Genomic DNA, 13,695 nt, shown 5'->3' on the forward strand with positions numbered 1-13,695 from the left:
AACTTTTTTTTTTTAATAAGATCTTATCACTTTTTGTTGGAAAAGATTGCGCACTTGAATAGATTTTATAATTCCTTTTGTAATCCATGGATTGAATCGACGTTTGAAGTTTTTGATATTTGCTTTTTTAAGCGGGGCGTAGCGATCTAAAACCAATGTTGCTTCAATAATAAACGTTTGGAAGCATGTGTTAGTATCATTGGACTTTATAACATCGTCCCAGTCAATTTTTGATAAATCAGATTTAAAATTTTCTTTGTTAAAGTTTTTAAAACTCCTGCTATATAAATGGTGTCTGCGTGGTATAATTTATTGAAATTCGGACAAATACAAAATTGAGGTAAGGGATTAGAAACAGAAGTTGTCAAATTTCCTGAAAAAATTTCATCAGCTATTAAACTAGAGAAAATATTATCAATAATTGTAGCAGAGTGATCAGTAATTCTAGTCGGCTAAGTAATAAAAGGGAGAATATTATAAAAAGAAAATAAGTTTAAAAAATCAAAGACGTCGCAATGTCATTATTTGATTGCATCAGATCAATATAATAATCACCAAGTAAGAAAATAGATTTATTTTCAGCAGATATATTTTGAAGTAAGAAAGGCATGATATTATTAAAAATAATAATATCCATGCAAGGGTGTCTATAAATGCAACCAACAATAATATTAGGCTTTTTAGAAAAAATAACTTCAACAAATATGGATTATGAACAATTAGGTGTCTAAATCATTAAATCGTCTCTTCGTGTGTAAATTAGTTTTTTTGATAAATATAATAATGTACCACCACAAGAGGATTCCGTTGGTGTGTGCTCAATGTTGTAATTATCAATGAGAATTGGATGAATTGAGGATGTTCCCTTTTTTAACCTTGCTTCAGTTATACCAATAATGGAAAAATCAAAATCAGTTAATTATAGTATTATGTTTAAATCCTCAAAATGTTTTTGTAACGATGATATGTTTAAATAAAAAAAGGAGAGAGCGCTTATTTTATTAAAATTAAATGTACATAATTCGCTTATGTCATAATATTTACAAACTATGTCTAATGAAGTAGAAATTTTTTCCTCAGAATCTAAAACACAAGATGAAACATAATTATTAATTTGATAAGAGATTTTATTTAAATGAAATGACGGGAAAAGGTTTGTAAACAGAGGTAAATCATCAGTTTTAAGAATTTTGTCAGAAGAAAATAGAAATTTAAATTCATTATCTTGTACATCTGTGAATGGAAAGGCACTTTTAATACAGTTTACACAATTCCGCAACGAGCGACTTTATTGTAGTGAACTGTACTTAGTATCATTAAGCCTGTTACATTTTGTATGAGTCCAAAATAAACAAATATTACATTGAGATGAGCGGCAGCTTTGGTGAATTAATTTTTTACACAAATGACAGTTTAAAGCCTTAGTGGAACCGCAATATTAGAGAGAATGTAAGAAACAATAAGTAGGAAGTAAATAGCTATGTTATTAACAATTGTTAAAAAAAAATAATGCATATGAATAGATTATTAGTAACAACCGATTACAACATCGAAAAAACTAACAATTATAATAAATAATAATAATAATAATGGTAGTTAATAATGCAATAGCGAAACAAACAGTAAACTATAACAAAAACAAAAATATTGAAGAAAGTTATAAAATTAAACTAAATAAGTAAAAAAACTAATCAAAGTCATGAGAAATGTAAATTAAAAATATAATAACAATAATAAAAATAAATATTTGATATTATATATCGAAATAAGTAATCTAATTATAAATTGTAATAATATAAAAAAAAATAAAAGTGTAATATTTGAAATATGATAAGAAATAAGAAATACAACAATAACAAAAATAAAAATTATCTCTTTTAATAAACTGATCTTCTCTTCTTATCTTCTTAATTTATCTCCTTATCTCCTTTTTTTTTTATCTCTTTTTTTTTTTTTTTCTTTTTCCTTTTTTGTTAAGTTGTTCGATGTTCGAATTTTCTTTCATTGGTTGTTTTAAATGTTAATTTTGAGTGTTTATTTTTTAAAAGTTTTTTTTTTTATATTAAGTTTTTTTTTTCTTTTTTTTTTTTACTCTTTTTTTCTTTTGATACTTTTGAATTCTTTATTTGAAACAATTGATAATTAAATCAGTTTTTGATTTTCTTTCTTTTTTTCCTTTTTTTTTCCACGGTTAAAAAAACACGACCGATGACCTTGCAAAAAAAAAGATTTTATTTAAACACATTTTATTGTTACTAACTTTTTAAGGTTTATTTGCTTTTAGTGAATTGGCAATAAGTAGTATTATAAATTTAAATCAGGGCCGGATTTAGGGGAGGGCTGAGTGGGCTGCAGCCCAGGGCCCCCCACAAATTCAGGGCCCCCACAATTTTATGATATTTAAATTAGAATAAAGAAAAAATATTTTATTTATATTTACACATATTTAATTAAATAATATTGAACTTTTTTTGGACATTTAAAAATTTTTATTTTACTAACTAATAATAGATGTATTTACGTTTATTGACAATGAATGGTCTCCAAAAATCAAGATAAGATAGTTTATGCCGTCCGCGATCGGTGTGCACCGTCGATTGTAATAATATTAATAAATGTGATTCTAAATATACACATGTGGGTTTTCGGAAATATAAAATACACATTACAGACTATCTGTCTGTAGATAAATTATCGTTATTTGTTTGTTGCACTTATTGCATGTCAGACATCAGTTAACAACAGTTGCATACACAATAGACAATAGTTACAGACTTTATTTGTTTCTTAAATTATAAGTTAACCAGTGTTAAATAGTGTTAAAATTTAAAAATGGAAGAAGATCGTCATTAATTAAAGCGAGTTTATATGAGTGGTGCAGATAAACAAAAATTGGCAAAAGAAAAAGATAAAAAAAATACGGAAATAATTTCAAAAACTAGGCGAATGACAGAGTTTTTTATAACACAGCCCAACACAACTTCTTCTTCTTCTGAGGTTAGTTCAAATTTTTACATTTACTATACAAAGAATAAATATTACTTTTAGTAATATATATTTTTTATTTTTTATATTTAATAGCATATAATAATAAAATATATGCAGGTTAGGTAGTTTAAATAATAAATATTACAATTAATATTTTTTTCATGTATACATACTATACTATACTTATCTCATCAAATTTACCTTTCCTATTTAAAATTGTTTAAAATCGAAAAAAATTATACGTATATTAGCCACTTAGGTATATATTAATTAAAAAAAAAAAAATAATAAAAATTGAAAATCAAACGCATTAGTATTATAAATACAAATTTAAAAAAGTCTTATCAGTTTAATTTCCATTAGGTACATACCCAGTGGGCACAATGACGTTGAAATAACGTTAAAACAACGTCGCAAACCGACGAAATGCAATGTTGAAACAACGTTGAAATTTGGTGGAATTGGAAACAAAATCCGACGTTGAAAACCACGACGTTGAAACAACGTCGATGAAAACGTTTTTTCAACGTTGTTCTAACGTCTTATCGACTACATATCATCCATATTTCAACTTCGATAAAATGAAAATTAAAAGTTCAACGTTGAAATTACGTTGTTTTAACGTCTTATCGACAATATATCAACCATATATGGTTGATATATTGTCGATTAGACGTTAGAACAACGTTCAAACAACCTAATTTTAACGTTAAATTTTGGTCATTTGATAAAAATTATACAGCCTATTGGATATAACTTATATCCAATAGGCTGCAGCCATGTTAAATTGCCATCGTTAACATGTTAAATTGTCTCGACTTGGATTGCGATAAAATAAGACAACAAAAAAGCAATATTTTGCGCTAAAAGTAGTGTATTTCATGTTCACAAAATTATTTTAAGGGAGTTTATATAAGAAATAGATAGAATGTTACCATTTTATATATACATTTTATATTAACATATTCGAATCGTCATTTACGCACCGACCGCCACCATTGGATCTGTCGGGTGCATATTTCAACAAACTCATGATATCTGTTCTGACTTCAGTAACCGTAGCAGTCGTTTTACTAAGCATGACGCTCTCTATAAAAAAAGGTATTGCCTGAGTAATTTGCAACAAGTACAGCAAGAACTTGAAATTAAAGCAGCACCAAAGCATCAAATTGTGTTTTTCAATAACAGATAACATTACTCATGACTTACCAACAACAACCTTACAAATGTTTTTGCCATTAAATTTCTCTTTACCCTTGCTGCCAGCCATGTTGAACTTTGATTGTAAACCATTGGTCATCAACCTACAACAAAAAGTTATTATTTTTATAAATACATTAAACTTTGATACAAGATCAGGTTAGGTAGCCCAATGGCACCGCTTATACCGCGGAATTCCGAATGGTTTTAAAATTTCAAAAATTCAATGACTTTTTTTTTTGTAGAAATAGGTCAATTTCAATAAAAATTATACATATATATAATAGATCATCCAGGTCAAATTTGAAAAATCCGAAAAATTGTTTGCGGAAAAAGTCCGGAATATCCCCTCCCCCCCTTATTTTCCCTCTTAATTTGCTTTCATCTGAGTTGCTTTTTCTTTTTTAGTTTTAAATTTCATCCTGTAAGATAGAGTCTGAATTATATTCAGAATCTACTATTGCAGTAGCCTCACAATTGCAGCTGCTACAGACATCTTCATTTAATGAAGCTGAGCAATCAATATCAATGTCACTACTAAGAAGCTCATTAACCAAAACATTATTCCGTCTCCATCGCTTTAACCGGGTAGCCATTTCCCTAAACAACAGAAGGCACTTTTATAGTATGTATATATACACTTATATGTTGTCTGAAAGTTTTCTTCCATATTTTGTTGACAAAAAGTAAAAGTTAAAATGCAAGACCGGATTTTTTTTTTTTATTAATTGATAGACTGCCTGCCCCAACCAAACTCTCAGTCGATGTAGCAGCACTCCCTTGCAAGTCAGGCTAAAAGATAGTAGATGTAGCAGCACTCCGTTGCGAGTCAGGCTATTTATCAGTCGATACAGCAGCACTCCCTTGCGAGTCAGGCTATTTGTCAGTCGATGTAGCAGCACTCCCTAGCGAGTCAGGCTATAAGCTAGTCGATGTAGCAGCCCTCCGTGCATGATTTACAGTAAAAAAAATAAAAATAAAAACATTTTATTAAAAAAAACAAAAATAAAAACATTTTAATAAAAAAAATAAAAATAAAAACATTGTTTATAGTGTTAAAAACATTCAGAATGTTTTAAAAAACATTCTGGTCAATTAAATTTGCGTTTTTGCGGCTTTTTTAAAAAACGATTAATTTGTAATTAAATTAATGGTTTTAACTTTCTGACAACTCGCACATGTTGGACGAAAGTCAAAAGAAATTAAAAGTGACGTATGTGTTGGCGTAAGAATCACTTTTTTCCTTCCGCTCTTCCCAAATTTAAAAAAAATATAAAAATAATAATAACAATAATAAAAATACTATAATATAGTATTATGATTATTATAGTCTATATGATATATTATTAACATATCATATATTTTATGTATATATCATATGTTATATATAATAATATCATATATATATATATAAATATATCATATATTATATGTATATATAAATATATAAATAAATATACATATACAATATATACCGTGAAAAGAGGTGACTATGAACAACGGGGTAAAAATGAACATCGATGCCAAGTTTACTAAATGGTGAAGAATCACGCACTATATAATTAAATAGTGTGTTTTATGTTATTTTAATTTAGCTATTTTATTCTAAAAACTTCCACTTGTATATATATATATATACATATATATATATATATATATATATATATATATATATATATATATATATATATATATATATATATATATATATATATATATATATATATATATATATATATATATATATATATATATATATATATAACATTGATAATATATATTTTATATTTATATAATATAAAATTAGTATAGTCAAATATACTAACATACATAGTAAAACAATTTAATCAAATTCTAAAAAACTACTTACTTAAACAAACTCTAAAACAAATTCAAGCAAATTCTTCATGCAATACACACTGATGAAATAAAAAAAAAGATCTAATTAATATTTATCACTAATGCATCGCAAATTAAGCAATGTGGTATTGTTAAATTGACAAACTCAAAACCTTATGAAATGGCAATAGATGGCCTAATCAATAATTCGTAAAGTCGCGCGTGCGTATTTGAGTTCTCAAAATGCAAAACGAACGGGTGGAACTCATAATATAGACGTTGAATTAACGTTGATTCAACGTCGCGTTAAGTTGATCGTTTTCAACGAATTTTCAACGTTGATAAAATGTTGATTTTTGGTTATATGACGTCGCGACTAAAAATCAACCGTAAATCAACGTTGAAATAACGTTGTGTGTCCACAGGGTATTTTTAATATTTTTTTTATTTCAGTCATATCAAATTGCTCTACCGCCTCAACTAGTAATTATCGTCGAAAACCCTTCACCTCAAAATATTGTTGAAGAAACAAATGAAAGCTTAAATATAGATATAGGATTATGGACTGAAAATATGACAGGATTAATAGATTATTGGGCAAAAGTAGGAAGTTCAAATTTACAAAATTGTAATGAAGAATTATTTATACAAAAATCAAAAAAACAGTTTGATGTGAAGTTAACTCGTAAATGTAATAAATCATCGTTTGAGCGAAAAACTGCTAACGGAGAAATAATTAAGCGTTCATGGTTATGTTTTTCACCATTCAATGGTAGCATTTTTTGTTTTGTTTGTAAATTAATGTCCAAAACACGCAGTCAATTTACTCATGATGGTTTCTGTGACTGGAAGCATGCAGATAATCGATTAATAAGTCATGAAATTTCCAAAGATCATTTAAATTCTGTGATAAATTTAGCTGTTCGTTCAAAAGAATTAGGCCGTATTAACAATGAACTTAACGGGTCATGCGGAAGTTATCAGACAAATCCTAATTTCATTATTTGAACATAATAATTTGTTTTTGTGGTTTTATGCGTAGGCATAAACGTTCTATAAAATATAAACTTTATTATTTGAAACACAAATTTTTAAAATGAGGTTAAATGCAGCTGAACGAGAATCTTTTCGAAAGCGGCTAAAAATGTTTTTTGTAAATAAACCTAATACAAAAAAAAAAACAACCGTAAATCATTTTGAAAAGGAAGGATTTACTCGAAGTACAATATATGATAACCTAAAAAGACTTGAAACTGTTCAATCGTTTTCTAATAGAAAGCACTCTGGTCGTTCGTCATCCTGGACTAGAGAGAAAAAAGCCGAATTAACGAGACTTGTCAACAATCGAAAAGTCAGTCAGAGAAAAATAGGTATTAAATTCCGTGTAAATCAATCGACAATTGGTCGTCAGTTAAAAAAACTATGAATATTAAATATAGAAAACGTGAAAAGACTCCAAAATACACTATAGAACAACAAATAAAGGCAAAGAAAAGACGCAGGAAACTAGTTAACCAACTCTATAACACAAAATCGCTTCTAGTCATCGATGACGAAAAATACTTTTATTTTGCAGGGGACAACATGCCTGGAAATTTTTGATACTACACAAGCAACAAAAAGACATGCCCAGAAAGTGTTTCCAAAAAAATTATTAATGTGGATAGCCATATCTGACCGTGGTATGTCCGAGCCATTGTTTCGCACTTCCAAGGCTGTAGCGATCAATTCATCAATCTATATTAATGAATGTTTAGAAAAACGACTTCTTCCATTTATTCAAAAGTATCATGGAGACTTTAACTATTTATTTTGGCCAAATTTAGCAAGTTCACATTATTCTAAAGATTTTCTAAATTGGATGGACCAATATGTCTATTACGTTAATAAAGAATCCAATCCCCCAAATGTGCCTCAAGCACGACCAATTAAAAATTTTTGGGGACATTTGGCACAGAAGGTTTACGAGGGAGATTGGCAAGCTTCAACAGAGCAAGTTTTGATTGATCGCATTAAACTAAAACTACAAGAAATTGATTTGAACTTTTTACAGTCGCATATGAAAGGCGTCAGAGCAAAATTGAGATCAATTGCAGATGGTGGTGTTTTTTCATATAAAAAATATATTTTTATTAAAAGATAAATGCTTTATTTAAAAAAAATATAATAGTAGTTTGTTTTTTTATTTATAAATAAGTTATTGACGTTTTTATTTTGTCCGATAACTTCCGCATCACCCGTTATAAAACAAAGTGAAGATGTAAAGAGTTACTGGCGTAATATAATTAAAAGACTCGTAAGTGTTATAACATTTATATGAGAACGAGGTTTAGCATTACGTGGTAAAAATGAAATTGTCGGTTCGTCTAAAAATGGTAACTATCTTGGAATTCTAGAGCTATTAGCTGAGTATGAGCTAATATTTTCTTAAACAGCATATTGAAAATCATGCAAATCGTGGAAGTGGGCACACTAACTATTTATCTTCTACTATCTGTGAAGAATTAATAGAAATAATGGGAAATAATGTTTTGAATGAAATAATTTCTCGTATAAAATTATCTAAATATTTTTCAATTTCATTAGATTCAACACCTGATGAAGGTCATATAGATCAACTAACATTAGTTTTTAGATATATTGAAAAAGATACACCAGTGGAAAGATTTTTGGTATTTATGCCAAACCAAGGCCATAAAGTTCAAGATATGTATGATGGTTTAATAAACTTTTTAAATAAATATGACTTAAACATAAAAAATTGTAGAGGCCAATCGTATGATAATGCTTCTGCAATGAGTGGGAAATATAATGGTCTCCAATCAAAAATTCTGAAAAATAATAAACTAGCTTCCCGGATTCCATGTGCTACACATTCCCTAAATTTGGTAGAAAAAAACAGCAGCCGAGTGCTGTACTGCTGCTGTTGAATTTTTTGACTTTTTAGAGCAGTTATATGTATTTTTTACGGCATCAACAAAACGTTATGAAATACTGGTTAAAGCTCTAAGTTTAGAAAATACCAAAACCCGTATCCATGTACCACAACGAGTTAATACTACACGCTGGTCATGTAGATCTGATGCAACAAAAGCTCTTATACTAGGCTATAAACAATTTAAAAGTACTCTAATTCAAATAGCTGATGACTTTGAACAAACAACAAAAACGCGTTGCGATGCAAATTATTTATACAACAAATTGTGCACACTTGAAACTGAAATTTACAAGGTTTTTTGGAATAATATCCTTGAAAGAGTAGATAAAACAAATAAATTACTGCAAGATGCGACATTAGACCTTAATACTGTAATATCTGCTATTAAGTCTTTAAAGAATTTTGTTCAAGCTAAACGTGATAACTTTGATCAATATGAAAAACAAGGAGCAGAAGTTTCGGAAACAACAGATTATTTGAAACACCGTAAACGGCAAATAAATATCCGTTTAAATCCAATAGATTTTTATGAAACACCCGAGATAGATTTAACTTCTTTTCAAAAATTCAAAATTTAAAATTTTTTACCTGTAATTGATACGTTTATTTCTAACTTGGATAAACGATTGTCTGCTTATGAATTGGTATACCAACGATTTGGCTTTCTTCGAAAAATAGAACAACTAAGTAACCAAGAAATTGAAAATGAAGCAATTAAACTTGTTAAAATTTACCAGGATAATATTGATGAACACTTAGGAAACGAACTTATTCAATTTAAAGAATTTTATAAACATTTATAGATGAAAGCAGTGAATTTCACAATATTAGTCAAGAACATTTAATGTATAAAATATTAATTAATAAGGAAGTAAAATATTGTTTTCCTAATGTTGAAATAGTTCTTCGTATTTATCTTGTTATTATGATTACAAACAGCAGTAGTGAAAGATCATTCTCTAATTTAAACCACATAAAAAATAGATTGCGTACTTCTATGGACGGAGACAGGCTCAATCAACTAGCGATAATGAGCTCTGAGTCTGATATTTTAAGAAAACTTGATTTTCAAAACGTTATTGATAAGTTTGTACAAATAAAATTAAGAAAAGTTCCCGGCATTTAATTTTAATTACTTGACATTATTATTTTTATTTATTATTTTTCATTTAATTACTTACCCTGAATATTATGATAATATTACTTAATATACTAGTTACAGTAACTAGTATATTAGATAATATTATCATAATATCGAGTATAACTAGTAACTAGTTTTACTCGATTTGATTGTTTTTATAATTGTTTATTATTAAATAGTAGTTAATTGTTACTAGTATTACTACTACTAAACATAATAATAAATATTATTCAATAAGTAAAAAAATATATTTCCTTATTTATTTATAAGGGGCTCCCACAGTATATTCCGCCCAGGGTGACTTCACATACCTAAATCCGCCCCTGGTGTATGAAATAATAATTTATACACATTACTATTTGTAAAACTTTAAGATAATATACTCCTGTTTCACGTTCTGCTATTTACTGTTAACAAAAATATTTCAGCCTTATATAAGATGCAATTGCTACAAACTCGCATTCAATGCTCATCTTTTATACATTTATAATAAGAAGTGCTCGTAAATTTACTTTCTTCTTTCTTCCATCCTCATTATATAATGCCTCTATTCCATGATAACATTCAAAACATATTTAACTGTTTTTTTACAAGTTTTTATAAGTACTAATATATATATATATATATATATATATATATATATATATATATATATATATATATATATATATATACACACGCATATGTGTATATAAACTTTTAGCTTTAAACTGAACACTTAACTTAAACACCAACCCTGACAAACAATGCCGCTGTGGTTAGATTTAAGTTGAGCACGGTACTTTAACAAACGAGGTGGGTATCAAACTTGGATTTTATTGTTTAAAAAGCAAGCCCATCACAACATCACATTTATTACTATTATCAATACACCTATTATTTTCAATAAATTTTTACACAACCAGGAATCACTCTTGAGCAATAATAAAAATTGGAATATAAACTTTTATTGCTAAATAGAGTGAAAATTAGAAGTTACCTTGCATTTTCTTGCATTTGAACTTATTTTCAAAATATTTTCAATAATATTGAATCTCTCAAATGAACTTATCGGCCTTATTTTCCATATTGTCATCATTCAAAATTAAATTAACATCTCTACTTTTTCGATGCTTTTAAGCCTATCGAGGATTTGGGCTTGTAAATCTTAAATCTGCTGAAAATTTTTCTGCAAATTTAAAGCAAAGTGGATTGAAATTCTAAACAAAGAATAAAATCAAATAAATGGATGTATCCAAAATACATGAATGTAACAACATTAAAAAATCTTTTAATTTAGAGTAACATTTTTTTAACAGTTTTATAATCATTATATATCATAGTAACTAGTTATACTCGATTTGATTGTTTTTATAATTATTTATTATTAAATAGTAGTTAATAGTTACTAGTGTTACTACTACTAAACATAATAATAAATATTATTCAATAAGTAAAAAAACATATTTCCTTATTTATTTATAAGGGGCCCCCACAGTATATTCCGCCCAGGGGCCACCACATACCTATATCCGCCCCTGATTTAAATAAATAAGTTAAACTATAAATTGCTCTAACAATGTTAGAGCAATTTATAGTTTAACTTATTTATTTAAATTTATAATACTACTTACTGCCAATTCAGTAAAAGCTAATGAACCGTAAAAAGTAAAAGTAAAGGATTAATAAACAACGCAAAAATAAAAAGAAATTTCTCAAGTAATAAAATATATGTACATATCGATCCCCCAGAACCATAGGGAAATAACTAGAAATACCATAAAATTGAGAAATGGCCAGTCAAAGTTTTGCTATAAGTTTCGTTATCGCATAATAATATGCACATACAATACTTCCGAATTTTTTTTTTACAGTTATGTTCAAAATATATTCAAAATATATTCAGAACGTATTCATATCCATACAGCGTTATTTCGAAATATTGCTTCTTGGAACTGAAACATGCACAATATTTTTTAATTCCTTTTGGAAATATTTTGATTTACTACTAAAGTTATAGGCGAAGGAGAGTTGGTTCTGTGTGGAACTGAAAGTTATGAGTATTTTAATGTATTGCCAACATAAATTCATTTTTGGAAATTTCGGACTTGTTTCCTTATGGTTCTGGGGGATTAATATGTTGATTAATTATGTATTAATAATCTATTGTAATTAATTAATTAACTATTAATTACTGATTTCTAATTTAAAGAAGTATTTATTAGAATAAATTTAATTCATTTTCATTTAACAAAGGTAATTGCTTAAGTCTTGTTTTGAATTGGTTTAGAGAGTAATTAGTTTTCAATTCATTATTTAATATTATTTTCCACAACTTTGGTCCTCGGTTTACAAAAGAGAGTTTAGTAGTGGAATAACAGGTTTTAAACTCTGTATCCGAGTGTCCCTGTCAAAGTACTAGTCCCGGTCAAAAAAAAATTTTGAGGCATATTTAAAAAATCTCCTAAACTTCATAAAGTTCGCACCATTTTACAATGAGAAACATTTTTTGTTACGTATGCGTTTACATGATAAAATTTTTTTAAAGAAAAAGAATTTTGTTTTGCAATGACTTACCTAATTTAATATTATTTTAAATAAAAAAAACGTGCTTAAAATTTTAACAAAGACTAAACGTCATGCTTATCATCTGTTGCGTACTGACGTTGATTTCTTTTCATTATTAGCACTAGATTATTTTTGAATTTTAAATATTTAAAAATAGAAAAAAGGAATACAAAGCATTTTGTTCCATTTGCGATATTTTTATATCGGTGAGCCATGGTGGAAAATCAAGCATAAGGTATCACGTTAAATCAGGTAATCACAATTCCAAATTAATGTCTGCATCATTATCAAGAGATTTATCGCCTTTCTGAGATTTATCGTCTATCGTGATTCTGATACAAAATTCTCCAAAAGATATTTTAATATGTGCTGCGGAGTTAACAACTGTATGTAAAACTGTTAAACACCATTAGATATTCAGTTCATTAGATTGCACAACTAAACTTAATTCCATCATGTTTCCAAATTCCGAAATTGCAAGCAAGCAATCTACTTCAAGAACAAAAGCAACTGTTCTAATCAAAAATCTATTAGCGCCTCATTCCTTAGAGATAATTAAACAGGAATTACAAAAGGTTCCTTTTTATGGATTTTCTATAGATTCTTTTTATGGAATTTCTATAGATTCAATTAATCACAAATACATGAAGATGTTACCAATACTCATCCATTATTTCATGGAATGTGATGTCCTAAAAGTTAAACTCCTTGAGTTACAAACCTTGCCTAATCAAAACGCCGATACAATAACAGCGTTTTGTAGGATTAGGCTCAACTGATATATTGGCAGTTGGTAAAAATATTCTAATAAAATCCTTTTTCCTCAACTCAATTTTTATTCTTGCTTGTCAATGTGCCCAAGAGAAATTCTTTCTTTCTTCATCTGATCTTTAAGAAAAAGTAAACCTTCAAATTTGTCCGATGAATTTCTGTCCTTGTCTGTTTTAGTTGCTTTATTTTTTTATTATTTGAATAAAACAACCCTAAATAATGATTTATTCCTTGAAATTTTGAAATAATTATTTCATTGATTATTTTTACA

Source organism: Hydra vulgaris, chromosome 03 (genome assembly GCF_038396675.1).
Source record: "Hydra vulgaris chromosome 03, alternate assembly HydraT2T_AEP".
Classification (NCBI taxonomy): domain Eukaryota; kingdom Metazoa; phylum Cnidaria; class Hydrozoa; order Anthoathecata; family Hydridae; genus Hydra; species Hydra vulgaris.